The 25,812-nt window shown below is 39.5% G+C and overlaps 1 protein-coding gene across 2 annotated transcripts in view; it reads left to right on the top strand.

Annotated features, from left to right (window-relative positions):
- The first annotated feature begins 483 nt into the window (after positions 1-483).
- chrm3a (cholinergic receptor, muscarinic 3a) overlaps positions 484-25,812 on the top strand; it is a 77,437-nt gene continuing 52,108 nt past the window's right edge. For both annotated transcript variants that reach the window (XM_051377892.1, XM_051377902.1), the window contains exon 1: positions 484-692. The gene's annotated coding sequence lies outside the window, so the exon portion shown is untranslated. The remainder of the gene's footprint in view (positions 693-25,812) is intronic.

Here is a 25,812-nt window from a genome sequence, read left to right as displayed (position 1 = left end):
CAAAAATCATTTCGACTTATTTCGGCTGGTTTAATGTATGTGAAACAGATCATTTTCTTCCAGAGAAATAGAAAGCACTCTTTTGTGTTTTGAAATCGCAGCAGGGTCATATCTGGAAAAAACACTGCAATTAGAAAACAGGACATTGCTTGTTCCTAATTAAATACCTCAGTATTTTGTACCGAACTAAACAGCTTGAAGCTTTGGTTTCCAATTATTAAAACGGAAAAAAAGCCTGAGCATGCAGAGAGACAAAGATGAAATAAGGAGGACCCTGACATTTTTTGATCTTGCACGACTTCCACAGAGTTTGTTTTTCGGCTTTATCTGCCAGTGTGTTGAGCTCATATAGTTTCCCAGTTCTATTATCAATGAATCTGGATTCTTTTTATTCGCCGGGTGTGCCACCTGCCGGTGCGTCACTGCTGCTCTGACCAATCATGACGCAGTGCTCCTTCGTGCGCCCTTGAGGATCCCGCTGTGCTCCTCACATCGCTGTCCAATCCACGGCTCGGTGACAGTGGACGGTGGCGAGCCTCGTTGGCTGTGTACCGTTAGCGCTTCATTTGCGACTAGATTGGACTGCCGTGCTGCCGCTGTGCCAAACATGGACCCGTGACAAGTTTGACTGGATTGCCGTTTTCCCATCTACTTGTGCTGCCTTTGACCCGCGCGCTATTGAGTGTTATGAGGTAAGTGAAAATAAGACAACAACAGAAAAAAAAAAAAAAACACCCGGAAAGTTTTGGAAATATTTAATCACAGAAAAGTATTCGGTCTTTACCCCCAGAACCGATTCTCAGCTGCTTTATTATGTCACGCTTTCAACCGCACAACGCTGCACTTTGAAGTTGCAGACACCTCAGACTATTATTGATTACTCGTGCTTGTCTCCAAAGCTGATAGACTATATTCAGGATGTTATTGCCAGCTCGAATTGAATGTGTTTTTTGTGTAAGTGCAAGTTTGGCAAACAAGTGCCTCTGCTGCGGTTTCCCCCCGTTGCCCGGCTCAGCATCCCTGCCCAACCCTCTGCGCTCTGCGCTCTTCAAAATGCGTCTCCTCCAAAAAGGCTACGTGGCTTCTCAAGCAAATTTTCTCTTGTTAAGTTCATTAAAAACACGGGGAAATATCTGTTTTGACAACTTGATTTGCCCTAAGTGAAAGTAAACCAAAAAGAAGAAAGGCATTGTCACTAATAGGGTTAGTGTTGAATGCGTATTCCCCCTCTTGTGGCACATTAATGATAATTTAGGTGATCAGATACAACATATTTGTTACTGCGTTGCTGTGGATAGAGGAGGAAATTAATTGTGTCCTTACATGGCAAGTGGATAGCTTTCATGAATTGGGGTAACTGTTTATTTGTGATGCCCATAGATGGCAATGTGAAGGAATGTTCCCTCTCAGTGACCTGGGGGTACTTTGACATTGTGCTGGACAATGAGTAAAAGCAGAGGGAATGGCATCTGTGCCATGGTGCAAATATTTTCCTTTTAGTCCACGGCTGCAGTTATTCATCATAGAAGCCAGAGTGTGAGTTTGACAATACAGTAGCTGTATATGAATCACAAACTATTCCACCGTGGCTGCAAATCTCGATAGTTTAACATTTTAATATGTTGCATATATCAACACAACCGGTGTGTTTTTACATCAATATATCAACAAAGCCATTGTTAGGGAACAGTGCAGTCAAGTTCTGTGTCACGGTGAATGCATGGTCTGTTACTAGTCTGTTAAAGGTGGAGCAGGAATGTGTTTGGATGATTATGACTTTCCATTGCCTCTTGTGGGGAGAGACACAGTTGAGGACATTCAGAAGAAAGAGACACATGAAGGAGAAGATGAGAGACAAAGGTGAACAGCAACAGAGCTTTCACGGCTTGATGTATTGTTCGAGCCACGGTCAATATTGGTTGACTTGTATTTTTTCAGGATTTCTTCTGCTGATAGATGGTTTTGTCGTGTACAATGCTACTGCCGTATTGATCATCGTTATGACTTTCCTAAATGGGCTGTGGGTGGAGGATAGTACATTGATAGTACTGGCCCTGGTGACAGAGGTGTAGATGGCTCCAAGTGTCTTTGCTTTTGCTTTCTGCTGAACCTCTCGTCCTGCGTGGGTGCTGGAGTGAGCACAGATCCTAATGCTTTTGGTTTATTACTCCCAAGCTGGTGAATATGTACTGGTGCTGTTGAAAAATAATCTACACGATTGAGAAGTTCATGGATGACACATCGTTTGTTCTGTAAGCCACTGCTGAGGGATAATATATGGGGAATTGGTAGTTGGACATTTTTGGAAATATGCACACCGCTTTCTTGCTGAGAGTTAGATGAAAAGATCAATACCACTCTCATGTCTGTACAGCATACATGAAGCTACAGCCAGCAGCTGATTAACTAAGCTTAGCAACTGGACTGGAAACAGCTTGCCCAGATGTGTCGGACCACCAGCACCTCTAAATGTGTCTAAACATGTTTGTTTAATCCGTACAAAAAGTGTACGTTTTGAAAATTGAAACTTTAAGGTGACAATAAGAATCCAGAACGCCACTGCTCCCAACCAAGAGTCTGTAAATCCCCACATGAATCCACAACTTGTCAATTTTACACTTGGGTGTTTGTAAGAAAAAAAGAAATTGGATACAAATTAATCAGTGACCTTTAGAGGTGCTTTTAGTTTGATTGTTTTCCTTTTAGACAGAGCGAGGCCAGCCGTTCCTGTTTCCAGCCTTTATGCTAAGCTAGGCTTATTGGCTACGGCTGTAGCTTCATATTTGCCTCACAGACATGAGAATGATACACATGTTCTTATCTAACTCTTGGCAAGAATATGTGTATTTCCAAAATGTTCCTTTAAAACAATGATATGAATACAGTCCCAGCGTCTCCTCGCCAAGTAATCTTTTTAGTTTAACAGATGTTTTAGGCAGAGACACTGACGCAGACACTAGTGTGTTATTACATTTTATTAAAAACACCAGTATATGGAATAAACATGTATGATTAAGTGAAAAATAGAGAGTTTGAGCTGCTGTATGATCCAGACAAAAGCATCAAACAGTACAACCCTGAGGCCGCAGCGTATTGACTGGCACCACAAGGCTACTTTTAGAGCAGGCAACAGGAGACAGTGATGGGTTTTTACGGGAGTCAGCTGGCCAAACAGACGGGCTAACTCCCCCATTGGGTTTCATTAGAGCTCGTCTTGATGTTAAAGCCTGTTTAATCCACTTTCACAGCCATGCAGACCACAACAGAGCTGAGCAAAGTGTCTATCTTTAGACAGTGCATGGGCAGAAACCTTTCCATCTCAGTTCAATTATTAAAACAATAACACAAGTTCCCTGCAGTTGTTCCTTTAAATGTCTCAGTTATGGAGTTTTTCTGCGCAGACTTTGTGTGCTGGTAATCTCCCGTGCTGATGGGAAAGGTGATTTCAGCATCAGACAGAAAGCTGTCAATCAGTGTCTGCTCAATTAACTTGTCCATAAACAGCGGTGTTTATGCAGCTGTGCACTGCTTCTCCCATCTTCCCTTGTTTCTCCAAGTAGAGTTGCAGCCTGAGGGTGCGATTACAGTAAAGCCTTGTGGGGGTGAGTGCTTTGCCTCTTTGTCTTTGTCTCCACTCTCTGGGCAGCTACTGTCGTCCCATATTCATAACACCTGTTTAACTTCAGAGACACAGTACCGGGAAGACACTGACAGACAGACTTCAGTAGCCTAATGAGCAGCTTGACATCTTGGACGCTTCAAGCAGTGATGCCCATTCATTTAGAGGCAATACATAAGAAGGGGTTTAATAATAATTATATTGGCACCTCATGCAAATAACATGTTATTGACTTTGCAATTTCTTTGTTGTGTCATGGTTATATTACTTGCAATAATGGTGCCCTGCGGATGCAACTGAGGCTTTTATAGCTAACGTAACGTGTGTTAAACTGACACTCATCACTCACTGACCTTTACTAGTTGTCATAAGCTTAGCTGGAGCTGCCCCTTATTGGTGGCAATAAGGTGCTCACTTCAGGGCTGTTAACAACGCTGCTCCGTGTTTACCTTAGGATATTGTGTATGTTCAGCACACAGCAATCCACACACACACACACACACACACACACACACACACACACACAAATCAAGATAATGCAAGTGAGTTATAGTTCTGAGGACAGATATTGGACAGGAAAGGAAGGGTGATTTATAGAGGCAGTGTTGAGGTCAGCGATGTTATGGACATACGTCCCTGTAGTTCTTTTAGGTATATAAACTCTCCGGTGGGTGCACATTTGAATCTGTCAGCCATAACTGTAAATGTTGTACTAAGAAACAGCCCGCATTGCTGCCCTCCATACCAGTATTTCTAGTTTGGAAATTTCTAGCGAGCCCTGGTTCACTACACTGCACTTCTAATCTTTCTTCTTAGTTATTTTTCTCTTTTAACGTTCTCTGACATCCCGTCTCTTTCCTCTCTCAGAATTTTCTTTCTTTCTGTCTTTCTTTCTGTTTCACCCACTCCCTCTGTCATGTGTCACTGCCTCTGTCTCTCTCAAACTGTCTCACTCTCTTTACTTCTGCTTTCTTGACAAAGTAAACCTCTCTTGAGGGAATTCGGATTCATGTCTAATATATGACTGCTCTTTTATGTTTGCTCCCTGTGAGTTCTTAGCAAATAAATCAATAACGACTTGAGCCACGTCATTTCTACTGAGAGGTCCAAAGGGATGGATTTCGAGGTAAAAAAAGGGGAGTTGTACTGTACATGTAGAGAGTGAAAAACAGATGGGGAACAAGACAACAGAGAATGATAGAATGGTGAAATTTATGTGCTACTATATAGGGTAAACTTTAGAGAGTAGTAACTGGTGTAACACGCAGAAAAGGGAGAAATTACGATGATGATGGATGTTGGCACCAGCCTCAAACTCTCAATAGTCAGCCATATATTTCTTTGTTTCGATTAATGTTGCCGTCATTGATGGCTTGTTTATTATTCTGAGTTAATTTAGTTTCACACAGTATTGATTACATTAAAGATTGCTGTGTAAATGAAACTCTAACATATAGAACGCTCTTTTTCTCACTGCAGCATGCTGATGTGTGAAAACTCAGAGGCTCTGGAACATTAGAGTTTATGTAAAACAAGAATGTGTTCTTCATAAACATTTTGAGGAAATGTGAGCTGAATGTTTGGTCCTGTTAATAAACCCCATGGTTGGCCCGCTGCTGTAAGTCTTCCTATAGGGACGGGTCATTGCAAGTTTAAGAGTTAATTAGATAGCAATTACCCTGTGTTGACACATTTGTATTGGCTTCAGTTTTATACTCTTAGCTGTAGTGATTTATAATGCTCTACAGCTAATAAGCTAGTACAAGGTCATGTTTAGAGACCGGCGACTAGACGCCTGTAAATATGGGTGAACTGCTACTGTGGATGAAACCGAAAGTCGGAAAGAAGAAAAAAAAAGGAACCAATTTAAAACACTTTAGCCACTAGATAAAACAAAATTTGAAGACAAGTCACCTTTTATAGTATAAAAAACTGTTTCAAACACAATGATGCTGTGCCACAATGCATCTTTTCTTTGTTGCGTTAAGTTTTCCACATTGCTGAATTCTCTAAAGAGCCCATCCACTGTCGACATTCTCCTAGCAATGCAGTGTTCATTGTCCTTTTTTTCAACAAAAAGATATGTTTACTTGAATAGAGCCATTTATGTACAATGGGATGAATGCTCACAATGAACTGAAATGCTTTCACTCATCAAATGTATTGTCTGACACACACAAGGAAGCTGTTTCTCAACATTAAAACAACATTATAGATTGTGCAATTTGCAGTTATGGGTTATGATTGCAAAGCGACGATGTCTGTCAGCGGGACATTTGATTGAATTTTTCAAACTGAAGGAATCCGAAGAGTGCCGCATACTGTGACTTGTATGCACTGAAAAATGGCATGGCGGAGTTAACACGCTATTATACATAGACATGAGCGGATAGTGTCACTGTCACATCTGCTAGGTGGTAAAAAAAAAAAAAAAAAAATCGACATGTATTTTAAAGTTATTTATAATTCATATTATTTATTATTATGAGGAATTCTTGGGACAGATGTGAGTGAAAACAACAAACATCTGTTTTTGGTTCAATTGAATACTAGTTAATTAAAAAAGCTTCTTTAACTCTTGAATGCGAGTTCCAATGAGCATACGATTTTATTACATTCAACTTAACGTGTTTAGGCATATTTCTGATTAGTGAGTTTTCATTATCAGTGTGAGATAATGGCCAATAAAGATATTTTACTAATGTCACAACAAGAACCTCCTAATTTAAAACTAAATTAAAGTATTTGAATAATCACTTTGAAGTCTAATCACTCCAACGTAAAGTTAGACTAGATGCTGCTGTGTGATTAGGCTCATGTCAAAATTAATTTGTCAGAATATATCAGTAAGTTCTTTTTATGATTCTGCTGCTGTGAAATGTTTAGCACAGTAAGACTGAAAAAATAGCTGCTCCGCCTTATTTTTTGTTTTCTCCAGTTGTTTATTTCTATCTGACTCCCTCTCGCTTTTGTAATCCAGCTCATCAAGCACATATCAAGTGAGTCAAATTGTGTGTCAAGCACTCTGCTCTAACACACATCCTGAATAAATCAAATTCTTGGGCTTTGTAATGTTCCATCTCCAAATCATGTCAGAGGTTGGAGTGAGGTGTAGAACTTTCTAACATAAAATATTTATTTTTGATCCTTTCTGCCTTCTTCATTTCACACAATTTCTGTTTGTTGTTTTCCTCTAGAGGATATAGAAGAACCATGTCACGAGGACTTGGTGATCCATATCAGATTAGTCCAAGGTTTTCACCTTAGGGTTAGGACAAGTGACAGCAATGTGGGCAGCGGGTGTTTAAGCTAATCTTTGTATGTTAATGGCTCTCTGTAATTTAGAGTGAAGTATAAGCTGTTCTCTGCCACTGTTTTATTTAACACCTGTCACACAATTAAAATTTCCACATCAGGACAAATAGAGACTACATGTGAAGCAGCATATGGCACGAGAGAGACTGAATAGACTGTCCATTATGTGTACAGAGAGGATCATAGCTCTGGATGTAGATAAAGGACATAGTTGCCAAGCTCATGGGACGCAGTTTTAAAGAGTGAGTGCTTTTTCAAGGGGATTTGTAGTTGCTGATTGGCCGCTGTGCAACCTGTTAGAGCTAATATCTATGCTGAGTCGCTGCCAGCTGTGTTTTTGATAAGATTTGGGGAGAGTTGCTGTGCAAAACAGCAGCATTTCTAAAAGCTAACTATACTGTGTGCTCTCTTGTTTAAAATCCCACACCTGTGTTCAGCTTACTGTCTGATGTGTTGTGCTTTTCATCTGCTACTGAGGCATGAGGAGTGACAGTTTATGTAGACACCCCAACAATAGTTGTTTTTTAAGTTATTAATTCAATTTTCACATTTTAAACATACTAGTCCTCCTTATGAAGCTGTTGAGAAAAATGTCTTTTGTGTCTTTTATTTTCCCTAAATAGTACTATTAAGACTTTGAGCAGATGCTGCAGTCATGCTTAGGGGATCAAATATTGATTTTTACTCATTGTTACAGTTATGGAACTGGTTAACTGTTTACACAGCTGGTTTTCATTATACAAAATCCCCTGATTAATGTGTCTTAACAAAGTTTGTTTGTTCTGCCTGCAATGCAAATCATGCTTGAAGGATGCCCTATTGTGTAGCTTTATACCCGTCTCAACATTATCACCTTCCCTAGTTCCCACCAAATGTCAAAGTTAGAATGACATGTTCAAAGTAAAGTAAAACGAACAACTCTACTTTAAATTTTGACCTGTTAGTTTCCTCCCTAGAGCAGGTGTAAGAGTGACAATTTGCCCCATTCTTTAACAGAGTTCAAACCGGCACCTGTCTTTGAGTCTTCCTCCTTCCTCAGTTTGATTGACGTTTTAGAAAGAGACAGAGTTGTAGAATTTGTACCAGGCAGGCAAGATGTAGAGCGAGCCCTCTGGCTAAACTCTGTAGAGGAAAATTAATCCAAGCCAACAAGACCCACAGGCTCCAGGCCAGCGAATCAAATCCTCTGCTGACATTTACATGAGTCTAAAGCAACAAAAGGGTATGAAAATAATTTGACCCCAATTTGCTTACTTGTCAGTGTGTCTAGGAAGTGTTTGGTTCAATACTTTATTGTCACTGTTTGGCTGCACAGTAGGGTACTTCTATTGGACAGGTTGAGGGCTGAGACAGAATTAGACAAGAGGGACGCAGATGTATAATGTCCCTATGGGGATTTGAAGTGTTGCATAATAGTAACAAGCAGACGGCAGCCTGATTACAAGGTGGTAGAGTAAGTGAAACCCTCTTAGTCCATCAACTAAATAGAAAGTTTTGCCTTAAAGCTTACTTATCTGTTTTCTCTTTATGTGGAGGTCATTAACAAACTGCACAAATCAAAATTCATCAAAGCACTGTTACGCTGATAAATTATACCTCACAAGATAAATCTAAGGGGTTGTGAGATGATTAATGGGGTAGAAAATAAAACAAACTACTGCTACAAAAAATTATATTCGTTGTTTTTTTTTCTACAGCCAGTGTTTGGTTTGTCCATTCTGGGCTAGTGTATAAACATGGCGGTTCACGGCGTCTGTAGATAAAAGTGGCTCATTGTAAGGTAATGAAAACACAATGATTCCTATATTCAGGCGATTACACACGAATGAAAACATATATTATATAATATTATATTACATTTCTCCCAATGGTACACACTGGACCTTAAACTGTTAATTGTATTTGATAACCATATCCATATGTTTATGTAAAATCTTCTCTATCAGATGAAGTGGAGCAGAATATGCATCATTTCCTTCTCAAATGTAGAAGAATCTAAAGTAGCATAAAATGAGAATATTTTAAGTTAGTTATTTAAGTAGAAATACCTCATAACTGTACTGGAGTAAATTTACTCTCCTCAGCTGTGAAGGATTTACTGTGATTTTTAGCCCCCTCGTGCACTGTGCAGACAGTGTGAAGACGCATACAGAAAATCAAAATAAACTTATAGCAGCATCACCACTCAGCAACATAGCAACCAAGCAGGATGCAGTATGATTGCCACCCCCCAAAGGTTGAATTAATGAAAATAAAGTTTGAACGTCAGTGTGTGCCACAACCAATGAAGGTAATGGCAAATGACAATTTTGATTTAGCACCAGCAACACTCCCTGTTGCATGATTAGGCAATGCCAGCTTACCCTTGCTGGTATTTTTACTCCTCACTGTTTTGTGGATGGCACTTTGTAAACCTTTAACAACTCTTTGGGGATTACTTCCACTTAGCAAAGAGATAATAATCTCGAGCTCATCATAGGAATGTGTGTAACTTGGCATGACATGAAAGCTTTGTGATAGAAGTGCAGTGACATGAAGGACTGGAGTAGGTGTTCGGATTGGTCATCTGTTTTTTATGTGTCCTTATCAGCTGTGCAAACCCTCTGGCAATAACAAACATCAGGCTTTATCGAACAGCTTTGTGAAGGAAAAGTTGTAGAAGTATTTTTGTAGCCTTCGATCCAGTTTCAAATCATCAGATTCTGAGGTATTACAGCAATGGAGAGATTGGGTGGAGAACTAGACAGCCAGAGTGCATTAACTTTAGTTGTGTCTTTGGGATGAAAAGCAGGCCAGAAGCAAGAGAGGATGGATGGAATTGCCTGGCTTGTTTCCATACAAAGGTTTTTGGCAGGGTTATGTTGGTAGAAAAAAAAGAAAACTGTTTATTGGCTTAGTACCCTCTGTGTTTCTTTGAAATGTAATCATAACCCAGGCTGGGCATATTTATTGCATATACAGGCAACACACTGGAGTTGCAGGAGCTTATTATTTATCAATATTTAGTCAGACAAATATATGGCGTAAACATGAAAATACAATGGTTAAGTCAGCTTGATTTATAAAATCTGGATTCGGCATAGAGGTCAGATCTCTTCAAATGAAAGTGGCAAACAAGGCTACTGCTTAGTAGCAAAGCTGGTGGAAGCAGCATTTCATTTTTAGTTTGGGAACTTTGCTGCTGCAAACAAAGCCGCTTGTACTGGAGGATGAAGTAGCACAGCTGATGTTGTGTTCATATAGATTAGGAGGCACAATGCATATTTGTGAGCCATTTTGGCATGAAATTGTGTCTACAAATCAGCCAAGTCAGACCACCTCTTATCACAAATGTACCCAGTGTGCCCAGTGAATAGTGTTTGTTATAAAGTTATATGCATATTTATTGTAAAACACATTTGAAATCCCAGCAAATTACATTTTTAATAACATTATTCAAAAAATAATGGTTTAGGTTTGATTATTACCTAAAGTTTCATCTACAGCTGCTTGTAGGAAGTAAGAATTATTTAAATACTGTACCTGTAGTCAGCAAACAGTAGAAGGAATGATATGTGTGAGCCATCTGCTAATAATCTAGGTCTAGGTAGGTTTATATAAATAAGTTCAAAGAATTTTGACAGTCATTTTCTTGTCTTCAGAACGACCCCGCCCACTTTTGGGTGAAATTGGCGCTGTAAAAGTGCCTAGTGGTACTATGCCTAGAAGCTGCTGCATGCATTTTGCATATCAAACAATAAAAAAAGGCCAGTTTATGATTTTTTTTACTTTCCTAATCATCCAGTAAATGAAAAGATCTGTTGCTTTAGGCAATCCGCAAAGAGTTACTGATGTTACTAAGTAAATTATGTGTGCCGATTTTAACTGTAGATTGAAATTAATCAGTAAAGAGTCTTAGTGATGGTGGAGCTGAAGTTTTTGCTGAAAACAATATGGCCCTACCAGAAACACCCGCTTTTGAAATGGATTTTGGTTTGACAGTCTGGAGCCGAGGGTATTTTAACCTTAATAATTCACATAAACTGAGCTGAAATACCTTCTAATAATGAACCTTGTAAACAGCATAAAGTGACGTAGGAAGTGGAGATAAAACCAACATGTTTTCTTCTTCTGTTGACTCGTAGTAAAAGGTTGATTAAGAAACACAAATGGCGGTTCTGCTTCGCCACAGCGATCAATTAGTTTGCAGTCACGTCACGTTGGACAAATGACTAAAACAGAAAACTAAAGTCAGATGTTAGAAATATGAGATTTAATAAAGTAATTGTGTTTGTCAGGTCAATCCACTTTGATGGAGGCAGACTGAAAGGACACTCGTCAACCCCTATTTCTTTATTTTTTCTATATGATGACGCAAATCATCAATCAGCAATGACCCAACATAATTGTTTGCCTTGTTGGCCATAGGATTTTGGCTCCTAAAGCAATACAGTATTGTTATTTTATGGTATTAAATTGGCAAAGACCTCAGGATCTACATTTACCACCAGTCAAATTAGAGGGGCTACTTTCACCCAAAAGGGGATGGTGGCATGGCCAAAAGGGCCAAAGGCCAAAAGTACCCGGGTTGCTCTCATTTATGCACTAGCAACTCTGTGCAGGTGCACAGTGGTGCATGGAGCTAAATGCTAACACCAGCATGCTAACATATTCACCTTAAAGTCCATGTGAAACGGAAAGCTTTGTTTCTGCAGATTTATGTTTCCTATAAAAACAGGCAGTTGGGACCGACTTGTCGCGGTAGCTGTTAGCGCCTAATGTGTGTTCCATTGTTAAATAGGTATACAATATGACTAGGGATGCAGTCAGGTTACAAAGGCCTATTGACCATGTTCACTATCTTTGCGTGTGAGCATGCTAATGTTTGCTGTTTAGCACTAAACAGGGCCTCTGAGCCTAATGCAAAAGTCATTCATATTTTTGTATTTGATTTCCATTTGTGCCACCCAGCAATAGTTTTAAAAAAGCTCTCGTGGCAGACAGCAATGCTAACTTCTGGTGAAACTCTCATACCCGTCGCCACTGAGATAAATGGACTGAAAGAAACAAGCAAGTGACCAGGATTGTTTAATTTCTCTACGAACAAAATGTATGCTGTCAGAACACTTTTACAGATGCTAATATTACATAATAAGTGGCATAAATAATTAAAACTTCCACTATGGCACTGCAATCTAGCAATGCAATAAATACTGTAAATAGTGGGGGTGTGATTACAGAAGGCTTTGAGCTGGCAGGATAAATTGCTGCAACTCTTCTCCACTCACACTCAATGCCAATGACGTTTTATTTAAAAGGCTACATGTTGTCGATGACCCTGAGTAAACTTATCTCAGGCTATGCCACCTCTTTGTTCCTTCCTCTTTGCTGTTCATGTTTATTTAAGCACTCTTTTATCCAGATTAGTCTCTCTAAAGCTCTTTAAATTAATCTCATTAAATCTCTTTTTCAGCCGAGATGTTGAGGGGCAGTTAGAGTTTTGTAGTCAACTGCCTTATTTTCCTTAAGCTCCTATCATTACATCAGTCATATCCTGCTTAATCCTTAACTGCTGAGAACCACCAGGGGAGTGGGATAACCTTGTGACCTCTTTGCTGCCTCTATGTTTATTATTTATACGGTACATATCAGGATCTGAGGAGATATAATGAGTTAACAATGATCGACAGTTCTTTGGAGAGCAAGTGAAACAGACTCTGAGTCATATCCCTGGTTTGGTAATGACCCCTTTTATTGTATCTCAGCTTTGGCAGGAAGTTTGAGTACAGCACTTTGCTGTGCATATATCATAATCAGGATATGACAGAGGTTATTTACATTGCTCCCAATCCAGTGTTTGGGTTCCTTCTTAATTCCATGGTTAGTTTCCAAGCACTATCTTTTTGCTAATGTGAAGAAAGTTAATCATATTACTGCCAAATCTGTGTTTTAATCACTAGTGGCTTGGTGGACTTGGGACTGATACAGCTTGGCTCTTGTATGAAATGCTTTGTCACTGAACAGTAACATTAACAAGGCAAGAATACTGATGTGAGCTGGAGACTCCAGACAGGCGAAATTCCTCCACTCATATGTTTTGACTCTTTTCAGTCTTTGCAGCGCCAGGTGTCTAAACCAAAATTTATTTGTCTCCTTGCTGAATATGTCTAAGAGCTGCTGAAGGGTGAAATGAGAAATCTGTCAAAACGCTTAAGACATAGTTGTGATTTAATCAGATTATTTAATCGGAACAAATTGTCTGGACAAAGGTTTCAGATGCAGCTGTTTTCTGGGTAAGTCTTTAAGATCAAAAGGCCTACGACGTGCATCCCTGCAGCTTTGACAGGATTGCTGAGTTATAGGTTAATGCTTCTTGTAAAAAGCTGTCAAACAGGCTCTGCAGCATACTTGTTTGTTAGTTTGCAGTGTGTATAACCATCCTCGCAACATCCCTGCAAAACTGGACCAGACTGTGGAAACTGTAGCTTCCCGAGATCCCCCAACCAAATATATTCACTGAATCACATTTTCAACTCAGTGTATAAGAGACCGGGAGCTTGAATAAGAATTAATTTGTCTCTTTGTAAAATTGGTCAAAGAGCCATGAAAAAATGAAATGACAATTCGTGATGCAGACGGCTGAATCCGAGGCAGTTTTTCCACTGGAACTGCAGTTACTTTTCTTCCTTCTACAGAACAAATTCAAAAACTGTTTCCAAAGCATTTTCTGTCTAGTTATGTACGTTTGTTATCCTTACATCTCCACCATTTGATTGGCAACAATTTAATACTTGTTTCTGTGACTGTAGGGGTGGTTTAGTTTAGTTGGTTTAGTTCATTTTTGTAGTAGAAGTATGCCATGAATGATATGATGGAAGTACGAAAGTAGTATGAAAAGAGGTTTTAATTATGTCATATGTTTATTGAATCAGCTTTGAAAGTCTAGCTATTAGGAGATTTTGGGGGGTGTTTTTAATAAATCCCTTACCTTATTTGATTTACTTCTGTGGTGACTTCTGCAGTCTTTGGAGATCTGGATGTCTGAGAGAAAATCAATTCTTTCATAGTAACATAATTCTGAGCACTGCAGGGGAATGAAATAAGAAATCCCTCATCTCTTAATATGCACAGAATTTGTTTACGCGCAGAGTGCTGCTGGGGAATAGTTTTTAAATTTAGTCTAGTACACAGACTCACAGCATTTATTCTCCTACGACTTTTTCTACTCTCCTACTTTCTCTTTGATAGATATGCTACAAAAAAATGCATGCCCACTTCACAAAATCCCTCTTTGCCATTATCGGAGTCTTGTCGTTGTGATTGTCCAGGTGTGTTCGCGTTCAATGCAACCATCAGTCAGTGAAAGTGACAGCGCGGGCCCAACCTAACACAGGGCTTGTCTTAACAGCGAGGTCATTCGATCTCTGCTCCCGCCTCATCCATCAGAATGACATATGCAGATGGTTCACTGTACATCCATAAGAGTGCTAGATATCAGTGGCTCCATATTTAACTTGCTCATAAGTCCTGCCTGAATAAGACCATCCATTTTAAACTTCACGCCTCTGGAGTTTGAAAGATTGTAGCATCTGCTGGTGTCTTATTTAATTTTTTTTTTAGCTGTCAGCACTGATATTAAGCTTTCTTGTACTCTAACACAAGCTCATAGGGCAAAAACATGTTGGTGCTGGTGGTGCTCTGGAGATTTACAAGCTCCCAGCACCCTATATTACCTTTGCTCGACTTAAACATGAATTCGACTTAATTTGATAATTCACACATGCTACTCCTTTGGGTCATGACAAAGATGGAGAGGAAAGGCGGACTGGGAAAAGGTAGGAGGAAGGGATGATATAACATTTGAACTTGAACAACACTCTCCCTAAAATAGAAACTAGAGAAGCAAGACTCTAATCTGTGATGCTCGGCTGAATTTACAGCCTTGATGTGATCTGTGGACACAGGAGATTAAGAGGTTTGTAGACTCACATGTGTGAACCTCATATTATACCTACGCCACAAGTTCCGAACCAGAAAAAATAGTCTGATGTGTTTGACACAAATTGCCCTAAAGCACATCAACAGTAAAACCAGCGACGTGTCTCTTAATGGAATATGCATGTACTACACGTTCTGCAATTGTGCAGTTTTCTCTGCATTAATAATCCTGCACTGGAGAAATATTTTTGACATGAACCATCAAATTTTTATAGTGTCCTCCATAGCTTTAAACACCTTGCAGACTCTTAACAAAGTCTTAACTTTTTTATATTTCATCTTGTACCTCTGAACATATGGTAAGGCTAAGATGTAGTAAGGACTCAAGTGACCGGCCTGAATGAAAAGAAAATGGAAAAATCATTTTAAAGAAAAGCCCCAGGCCGAGCAAGCGGCATATCACATTTATAATGAATGATTAGGAATGTCAAAGTTTTTGGGTTTCACATTTCTTAAGAAGTAGTTTTCAAAAAATGTGTGGATCTGAACAGCACATTTGGTACATTTGCCATGTTCTGGTTTTTATTTCCGTGTGGTTTTTACAAACCAGTGCTGCTTTTGAATTCTTCTATGCGGGTATCTGAATATTTTTTAAAAGCTGAATAGATGTCATGGTTGGCGTTGGATGTGTGTAAATCCATTTTCCTCCATCACCGGATCACTATTTGCTTACACTGGGCATAATGAATCATTAATTCACTGCTGTCACTTGCAGCCCACAGTCACTCTGAGCAGAATTAACTCTTGATCCAGCAGAGCAGAGAAGGAACAAAGAAGTGCAGGAGCATGAGCCTCTCTATATTTGTTTCACTCCAAACGGCAAACTATGGATCCGTTTATGTGTTGACAGGATGGGTGTTTTCTAATAAGGCTGTTACGCTGTGCTCTGTGAAGCCTGTTGTTTTGATTGTGTTATGCATTTTTATCATTTTAATGTCTCTCATTATCCCCCCGACCTCCTGTTCGTCTGTGCTGCAGGTATTTTCAGGCTTTGAACAACAGATTATTTCTGTTTTACAGTGCTCAATAGAGCATTGCTGTAGGTGCTAATTTGTTTAGGTAAAAGCACCCTCTCAAACCCTAAATAGGCTATATGTTATAGAATAGTGGTTCCCAACAAGGGGTACTTCTGCAGTTGACAGTTCAATTGTATGAAAAAGTTATTGTATCACCCACCTTTACATAATTGAGTGTTAAATAACATCCAGTTCAAATGAGCACATTTTGAACATGAAGGGTTGTGTCGATAAAGGGGTAGTTCAATTGAAAGGGATAATGGTTGGGATGCACTATTGTAGAAGATGTATTTTAGTCAAATAGAGGAGGCACCACCAAGAAGAGCGAGAGTGTCTCTCTCTGATGAAGTGGTGTGTTTTAATTAGCCTGGATTGCTATTCCAAAATCCCTCATTAATGCCCAGTTGAAATCAGAGTATAGTTATTGTGGAGACATTAGCATGTACCTCAGCATCATTATCTCTTCACTGGATAATAAATTGTGCCCCACAGATAGGGCTGCTCATTGGCATCCCACTGGACAATGAGACAGCTGCAAAATAAAATAAATCGACAGAATGATGCACTTTGTAATTTTGTTTAGCACTAAAAGATACTCTCAGATGAGTATAATAAGTTTCCATTCACTGTTGATGTTTTGAAACTCATCTGATCTCCACTGAGTGTATCTTTAAGGTTAATGCTGCTTATGTTGTGGCCACATGTTTTCGAAACAGAAAAGCTGACTGCTCCATTTAACACAAGTCAGTAGGTAGCCTGGTAGTCTGTAAACTTACTCCTGTTTTTTTTATTTTCACCAGCTGCAGGGCTCATTTTTTAAAATATCTTTTTCTCTTTTTGTTTCTGTTTTTCCGTCTGTGGTCCTGAGGAGAACATTTTTCCAATGCTGCTGCTTGTCTCTCTCTTTGTCATCTCCTGTGTCAGAGGCTCAGCTGTTCTGTCCCCCCTCCCTCAGTCACACAGGCATGGAGACACAGCTGGCCCAATTGGTAATAACTCATCAGCTGTCATACATGTCGTTCACCGCAGCTTTTGGGGGGGGGGGGCGTAAAGAATACCTGTTTGCTGTTTTATCACTGGTGTCAGTTAGAATACGGCACTGTATCTGGTGGTGAACATACTGTATATTCTTTTAGTTTTCAGGATTACTGGGAAGTTGTGTGTTCTTTACAGCTATTTAATTAACTTGTCTTCTGTCTCCACAATTATACGCTTAAATGTACTTTCTCAAAAATGGTGCACGGATACAGCTCAGCTCTCGCCTCCATTATTGCTCATCTTTCAGTGTATTCCCTTAGTGAAAGTCCTGAGTTTGCCTCTCACTGTTTATGACTTACTGTTTGTGCAGCATTAAAAAGGTCAAACTGGACAAATAACTTGTGAAAAGGCAAACAAATGGCCCAAAGATGTTGTTCCCATGATTTCTAAAGGCAAGTTTTCACAACGCTGGTTAACGTACAGTTCTCTTTGAAGTGATTCCTTGAAAACACAAACACTTCTCAGCATTCTGCATGTCAAATTATGGCTCCGACATATTAAAAATCACCCAGTAAGTCTCACTGATGTGTGAGAAAAGACTTTGTCTTCATTTGTATGTTTGTTTGCGTGAGACATACATTGTGCTTTGATTTAAGAAACCAATGGAGCTGGGGTTCATCATAAGTTGGTTCTCCTGATGTTGTTAATGATGACCTTTTGCCTAGATTTTTCGCCTCTGCTTTTGGACTACGGCATCCACAGGAAGCATTTCATGACTATTACTATTATTGGGCTTGCAAGATGAACGTTAGAAATAGCTTTTGCCTGATGGAAGACCATCTTTATTTGAAAACCAAGAATATTCTTTTGTTGGTACTGGCGCTAGGACAATGCAGTTAAATTCCTTTGTGCATGAATAATTCCTTTTCTCCTTTTGGGACACTGTAATTTAGCCTTCTTTATTTTCTCATTCTTTTGTGTCTCAGCCGGTCCTGAGCTAAATGGAATTGGAACGAAGCACAGTGTTTGGGAGTCGGTGTTCTCCCATTTCTGATGACCGATGGCAGGAGAGAGATGAAAGGCCTAATGTAAAAAGCCATGCCTCTACTTCTTTTACCCCCACATCTCCCCCTCTTCTCTACTTTCCTCCCTCCTCAGCTAAGCTTGCAGTGCATCTTTTCACAGTCATGAAAGAATGCAGGGGGGGTCTGCCAGTCCTGTGAATATACACAGCACACAGATGCAAAGACACGCAGACACATATTCCAGCTCTTCTTCCTGTCACCCCTTCCAACCTCCTTATTCCACCCCCCCCACTTTTCTTTCCACCTTGTCTCTTAGGTATAATATACTTCACAGGGGCAGAAAACAACCCACACAGTTTTGGCTGAATGAACATGCTAAGAGCTTTGAGCTTCTGGGATCTTGAATTCTTTTATGCTACTTTGTGGTATTTGTGGTGATGAAGTCCTGGATGACAGCTGGTTAAATGGGCTGAGGAATTTCACTCTGTGCAGCGAGGATACACATCATTTGTCAAGCAAGCTGCCTCCAATTAGCCATTAAACACAATACTAACCATTAACATGAACTTCAGTGAAAAGTGTATTTGTTCACCAGCAGGATATCACACAGTCAGAGCATCTCATAAACAGAAATTTGGCTGTTCTTTGGTCATCTTGCTACCAGACACAGAGCTGGTGCAGTTTGCTGTTGATTTTTTTTTTTTCCTTTTCGTGATTTGTCCCCTGCCGTTTAAGAGAGCAGTTTTCATCTTAAAAATGTGGTCTTTTTGTTTGTATTGCTCAGTTTGTGGTCCCATTTGTACTAATAGTTGCATTTATTTTTTTCCCCCTGTGCCGTTCGCACCTCACGCCTCCTCTTATGCTGTCGGCTAACATTCACAGTAGCTCTAATTGAGTTTTTGGACAGCCGGCCTGGTCTCAAACGCTCCACGAGAGATAAAAGAAATTTAGCATTACAACATCAAAGGGGCGCCCCCGCACCCTCACCCCATTCCACTTCCACACTTACAAAACATGATGAGATCAAATGAAGATCTAAGGTCAGAGGAGCTCCAAAGGGTTAATGATGTGGAGACCACGCTTGGATTTTTAATTCACACTCAACCCATTCAAGTCTCATCCCTCCACTGATGACTCATGCACTTTGCACTCTGCGAACAACCTGTTTATTTAAAGCACTTTATGTGAATATGTTTGACTGTAATTTGACCTGGCTGGGTTTAGACCTGTCATTATCTGACACTGTCTCATTGTCTACTTCACCAGGATCAATGGGCTCTTAATGGTGGCAGACATACAGTAGACGGTGCATCTAAACGCAGCAATGGCATGAAGTATCCTGTAGTACAGAGGCTTACTTGAAGTTAGAAGTAATTCACAATGAAGTGGCACATTCCTGAGATCTTTTTTTTTTTTTTTACCAAGGCTCATATTCTGTTTTCTTCTTTTTATCACTTCTCCTATAGCTCTCTTGATGCAATTCCCTGTTCCTCTAAGTGTATATAATAACAGCTATACCTCTTACTTGGACAGAGCAAATCATGTAACTATATAATACCCTGACATCCTCAGCCGCTACATTTCCACTGTGGAAGTAAAGTGCTTGTATTTTGACTTTTCTGCTGTACCCCCATACAGTATATAGAGATTTATATGAAGCTTTCATATCCGGCCCTACAAGATAGATTGTAATCCACTGACCTCGACTGAGAACTCAGCTAGATAAGTGTGTGTGTGTGTGTGTGTGTGTGTGTGTGTGTGTGTGTGTGTGTGTGTGTGTGTGTGTGTGTTTGCCTGCCCCAATTCAACACAGGAGATTCATTAATACAGCCGTGAGTCATTTGCTCTGGTGACAAAAGGTTTTTATCTGAGTGGCCATTCAGAATAGATGTTGTATCAACCCAGCAGGTATTCCAGTACATTTCAAGAGCCGGTTATTGTGCACACAATCAGCTATCGTTTCAATGTCGGCATCACTTGCACCAAAGGGTCATTGTTGTCAAAGCCATAACCATCATATGTAACTGTTCCGAAAGACCTGGCCTGGATGCAAAGGCCAAAGAAAACAAACAAAGTTATGTTTACATTCAGTGTAACTCGTGTGCATTTCCTCTGCAGAGCTGATATTCAGAATATTTTAAACCCTGCATTGTTTGCATCCATGTTTGCCAGTCTGCAGTCTTCTTCCTTGCTTTTGCTGCAGCATCGTCACGCTTCTTTGCCTGCCACTGTCTGCAAACTGTCAATCACTGTCAATGCGTCCTCTGGGATTGTAAAGACATAATCGCTTGCCAGTTAAATCGCGATACAAATATGTGAAGATCCAAATTGTGTGATAGAAAATTAATCGTGACACTCTTTATAGACAGCGGAAGGCTTGTTTGATGTCTTACATGGCATGCGTCAGTAGCTCTATCACGGCTCACAGACATCAGTTTCAGTTTTACAAAGAAAAGGAATTTTTTTTTTTTTGTACAGTTCCTACCTCAGAATTAAAACAGATTCTGTACTTTGATGAATAAAGAAAGAGAAAATATATTTTGTTTGTCTGAGAAATAAAGTAATCTTTTTCAGTCATAATTTGTGTCATAATAAGTGAGAAAATATATTGTAATCCTGGTATTGTGAATTGTATCTAATCGTGAGTTGAGTGTATCATTACATCACTAACATCCTCATACGGCTGCATGATAGAAACAAATCAGAAATCCAGTTGAAAGTTTTGCCCCATAGCATACCAGTGGTCAAAAGCTCCACAGTGTACCTTTTAAGTTAGCTTTCATAGTCCTTGCAAAAGTACAAATCTGTCAGTCCAGATTTGTTTGTCTGGGCTGTGTTTGACCACAATTCAGCTAAATTCACATTTAAAATTGAAGGATTTGGCTCATGAAGCTGACAAACAGCTTCTGACAAAATTAATAACTTTGACTTAGTTGCTGTCTAGAATTAGTACATGTTAAAGGATCCGTCAATTTGAGAGCAGGTTGCTTTTGAATCTCTGTGGTAGCGTGACCTCTGTGTTTATATTTGGATCACGGGTTGTGCCTTTGAAGAGCTGCCTAGCACTCACTCCATTTTTTTGTGAGGTCACAAAGACCTGTTCTACCGTCAGTGCTGATATGTCTGACAAAAAAAGACAATTGGATGAGTCTTCAATCTGTCATAAAATTGGCCGTGACAGTGGAGATGTTGTCTCTGTAACGGAACTCTTTAGAAAGATGACTTTTAAATGTGAGAGGAGAATTTGGCATATTTTCAAGGCCTCTCTGTTTTTCTCTTGTGTCTTGGAAAGATTACACAAGAATACACCACAAATAACAATGTTACAGATCACTTTTTTTTAAGTTGAAGCAGATGACTTGTGTTAAAATTTGTTACTTACAGATCTGAATATCACTGCTCAAAGTTTTGCTCTTTCAATGTCGGATACCTAGACAAATATAGTTCTCCGTTTTAGGTTAATTGATTTTGAGGAAGAAAGTGTGTTATTCTGTTATAAGCCTTTAAAAGTAATGTTCCATAGTTCATTTTATCTGGCCTTTATTTCAAGTTATCCGCTCTCGCTCTCTTGCTCTCTCGCTCTCTCTTTCTCTCATTTTCATTTTCTTTTTCACCCCTCGTCTCTTTCCTTCCTTTACAGCCTCATGGGCTTTATAGTGGCTGCTTCTCTTCCATCTGTTTCCCAATCAATTTGGCCTCATTTCCTTCCAATTGGTCCACCTCCATGGGCTAAGGCTCATTTAAGGAAGCATTGCATGTTGAGATCAGCTGTAGTTATGGTGATCAGCCCGTGAACTGCTTGGGCGTCACAGAGGCATGCCTGGAGTTTGGCCATTCATTTGAAGTTTTGTATATAGCCCTTTAGAAGACCACTGGGGGAGGAGGTGTGTTTGTGTGTGTTTGGAAACTGCAGTGTTTTAGCAGATGGCTCACAAATTTACAAATTTTAACAATGTGAAAGTTTAATGAAGGAAACATTGTGCCTGTGGCCATGTTGCTCTCAAAGTGTCTGGTTTATTGATGTATGAAACCAGTTTCTGTTTGTGTGATGCACCAATACACAATTTGTTGCGATATGCAAGCTGAAAGACATGTACAGACAACTGACTGTAATCTGCATACAGAGTCGGTTCATTTTAATTGCAGAATCACGTGTAAGTGTTTGCAAAAAACAAACCATCCTCCCAGTACAACAAACATGACTCTTCATTACTTTATTGCTACTCCCTTAAGCACCGTGTAATCTGTTACGATCATCATGCATTTGTTTAGGACTGGCACCAACATGTTGCCATAAACAGCAATGCCTCACCCGTTTTTATTATCACCCATATTTCTCTTTCTCTTGAGCTTTTGTTTTTAATCAAGCCCAGGTCTTAAATGCATGTGGTTCTTGACAAAACACACACACAAAAAGAAATCAAAACTGAAATGTTGCCAGAAAGATATATTTTTCTTTTCTCTGATTAATTTGAAGGCAAGCACTGGCACGCAGGGTGGTGACTGAGTATTGATCAAGAGAAAGCAGAGCCGTCCTGCTGGTTTACACCTATTAATCTCCTATTTTACATGAACTGTAAAAGACACAGATGAAAGATATGTGGGCTTTTGGCAGTCCACGTAGTCCAGTTAAGGTCTTATCTCGGTTAAGCTGTTTCAGGCCTCTTTGATATCCTGCAATTGAGTTTCCCAACTGACATGCATAAACCAATTAACCGAATATCCTGGTCCAACTTTGTGGCTGGAAGGTCCTTGAGCGAAATAATTCTCCACTGAGCAGTAGGTGTGACTACAATGAGCTTCCTCTGTTTGACAGTAGCTTGTAGATGCACATTTTTTTTTACCTCAGTACATCATTACATATTTACACGCAAATATTCGAAATGTGCACCAAAGAAGTCATTATTTTAGTCCTGTATCTTTGTAGATGTAGTATATCATGACATCTAAACTAGAAATTGAAGCCCTTCTTTTTAAAAATATATGTATATGAGAAAACTGCTTTCTTTATTGCAATCCAAAAAAATCTTAATGTGGTTTTAATCACACTATATCCACACACTGCAGAGCCGTGGTGTCTGCTTGCTGCACATGAAGTAGCCGGTCTTATCAGTGGGAGCAGATGGAGAGCGTCCAAGTGAGAGGCTCAGTCTGGCTCCATGTATGTCATAAGTAAGAGGATGACCTTGGCTGAATCTCAATTGCAGTTCAACCATAAGAAACACACTTTCTGTCCTTTTCTGTCTGTCTTTCTCTGTGTCTCTGCCCCCCCCTCACTCATTCACTCGCTCACTCACTCACAAACTAACTGCCTTGCTCCTACACATTCCTGTATGCAGTCTTACAGCTGGAGACAATATACACTCCTCCACACTATCACTTCATCAAAAAAAGCGATTTGTAAGACGCTCACTGAGGCTCTTGCAATGCCCTTACAAGTGTGCGATTAGATACTGAGTCATTTGTAGCATTTACCACGGTGAGATGAAGTATTTGCTGCAAGGTTAAGATGTTGCTCTATAGTTAATATCAGAAGTGGGCTCAGTAAACATTCTTCCCCTTTTTGCTAAGCATTCAATGAAGTTTGAGCTCCATTTTTATCATACCCCAACAGAACTCCCAGGTCTTAAATCAACCCGACACTGGGTATTTGACTCGTATAATATAAATCCCAAAAGACATTAATCAAGGCCAGTTTTTTAGGGTCTGTGTAGTTGTTCTCGCTTTGCTGCGCTCACAGGGATGGATAAACAGTCAGTGAAAGGTGATATCAATGTATTTGCGGCCAATAAATTTGAAGAGCTTTGCTCGTAGATTTATATTGGACCATTGCTAGGCGAGATAAGGGGCTCCATTTTAGAGGAAGAGAGAAGTGGGACTGTGAGTGAAAGTGAGATTTGCAGGGTTTAATCTGCACAATCCTGACCATCATGTTTTAGTTGTTGCCACTGTGGCCTTATGCTGCAATGGTGAATCCCCTCTGTTGGCATAAGGTGACTGTAGACTCCTGTGTGCCTCCTTTAATACACATGAAGTCACCAGGTGGTTCTTTTCATCAACAACTCTGGCTGTTGCATAATGCATGTAGAGGTTTACTTGGTTTAGTTATAACAGAAGTGCTTACTAATTGGAGATTTACACAATACTATATTAAAACTGGTTGCAAAATAATTCTTACATTAAGCTAAGTTGTTATATTTACACCCAGTAACCGCCAGGTGCTGATTATATTTTGACTGTAAAGTAAAATACATTAAATGGAATATGGTCAACACATCTGACATGACACTTAATAAAATGCCGACATTTTATATATAACAAAAAATTAAGCCATTAATGTTTTTTATAAAGACCTAATAATTTCAGCTAGGTTAGCATAATCAGATATTTCCCACTAATTCTGAACTGCATGAACACAACTGACATATTTCTCCATGTATGCATATATTAAAGAAACATCACATTTACATATAAGAATTTAGAAGTAAACATACTGTTTGCTGAAAGTTTTGCTACAGCATGTGATGCTACAGTGATTTCCTGTGTTAATTACTTTCAATTAGAGGTCACTACTGATGATTTTCTAGCAAAAGTTTTTGAAGGACTTAATATACAAACTCAATTAATGGTGCTGATGCGAAACAATTAAAATCCTCATATTGTCACAAATTTGAACATGCACCCTGCTGTGAGAGTCACCATATCCTCCCAACCCTCAAATCCTGCAGATTTTAGTGCAGTTGTTTTGTTATTTGCCCCTGTGCTGTCCAGATTCCCAGTCTCACAAGTAACAGGAGTTTGAGTTTCTATTCTTATTCCTCACAGTTGGAGTTTTGAAAATGAGCACTTCAAGACTTTCTTCTTCGGAGTAATTCGCTGTGAGACTGAGAACTAAAGCTTATATAATTACTTGACCTTTTATCTGTTTCTTTAAAGGAGTGGCCCTTACGTGTACTGTATGACACATTTCTGTTTCATATTGGCAATGAGCTATTGTACATTCACATTCACACTCTATCTGGATAATTACCATTTCATATTACTGTGGGAAAAGCCCCCCTCATTCATAGGGTATTTTGTGCAAACTGAGACTCAGATCAAGTCTTGTTACGGATTTAAAGTGGAAACTTGAAAATGGTAATTGTCTTGTTCAGTCCTCTTTATGGCTCACTTGAGAACGCCCCTGCAGACTCAGCGAAAATGTGGAGCAGATAGGCCAAATGAGTTCGTCAGTATTAGGATGAGGTACTCCATCTTGTTAGATTTCCTTTTCATAGAATGCTAGAAAACAGTTGTGGATTTTTTATTTAAATTGGTGTGTTTTCAGTTTAGTCGTCATGCAGCCAGTGATAATGTCAGCGTTACTAAAAAAAGATGTCAATGCAAAGAGAATCTACCTCGCCCCAAAATGTCATTGAACTTCCCATTAGAAGAGAAATATTTCCACGATTGACCTTTTGAGGTGTAATTTGTAAGTGTAGTACGAAGAGAAGTGTGCTACTTTATTCACAATACTGGGGGTGTTTGAATATTAGTATTGAGCCCCTGCAATGGCTGTCATCCTTTTTAATTTACCCATCCAAGCTAGCTATGACTTCCGTTTTTAATAAATGCTTTTTTTCCGGTCTGGGAACTGCTCCATTACTTTTGATTATTTTTAATGGCAAGCTCTGTTTTTTTGTTGTACATTCATATTTGTCTCTTAAGACTTGAAGACTTGTTTTAATGAGCTCTCATAAGGTCTGCTTCCTTAGCCCCTGGCTAGATCCAGCTATGTGCAGCAGGCAACTCTACTAGACCAAGACTATATAAGGCATGAACACTTCCCTAGACATGAAGACATGCCATTCTTCCCTTTGACAGATATTATTCAGTGGGGAAT

The sequence above is a fragment of the Dicentrarchus labrax genome, unplaced genomic scaffold (assembly GCF_905237075.1).
Source record: "Dicentrarchus labrax unplaced genomic scaffold, dlabrax2021, whole genome shotgun sequence".
Classification (NCBI taxonomy): domain Eukaryota; kingdom Metazoa; phylum Chordata; class Actinopteri; family Moronidae; genus Dicentrarchus; species Dicentrarchus labrax.
The sequence above is the reverse complement of the archived record's forward strand: the minus strand, read 5'-3'. Positions and strand labels throughout refer to the sequence as shown.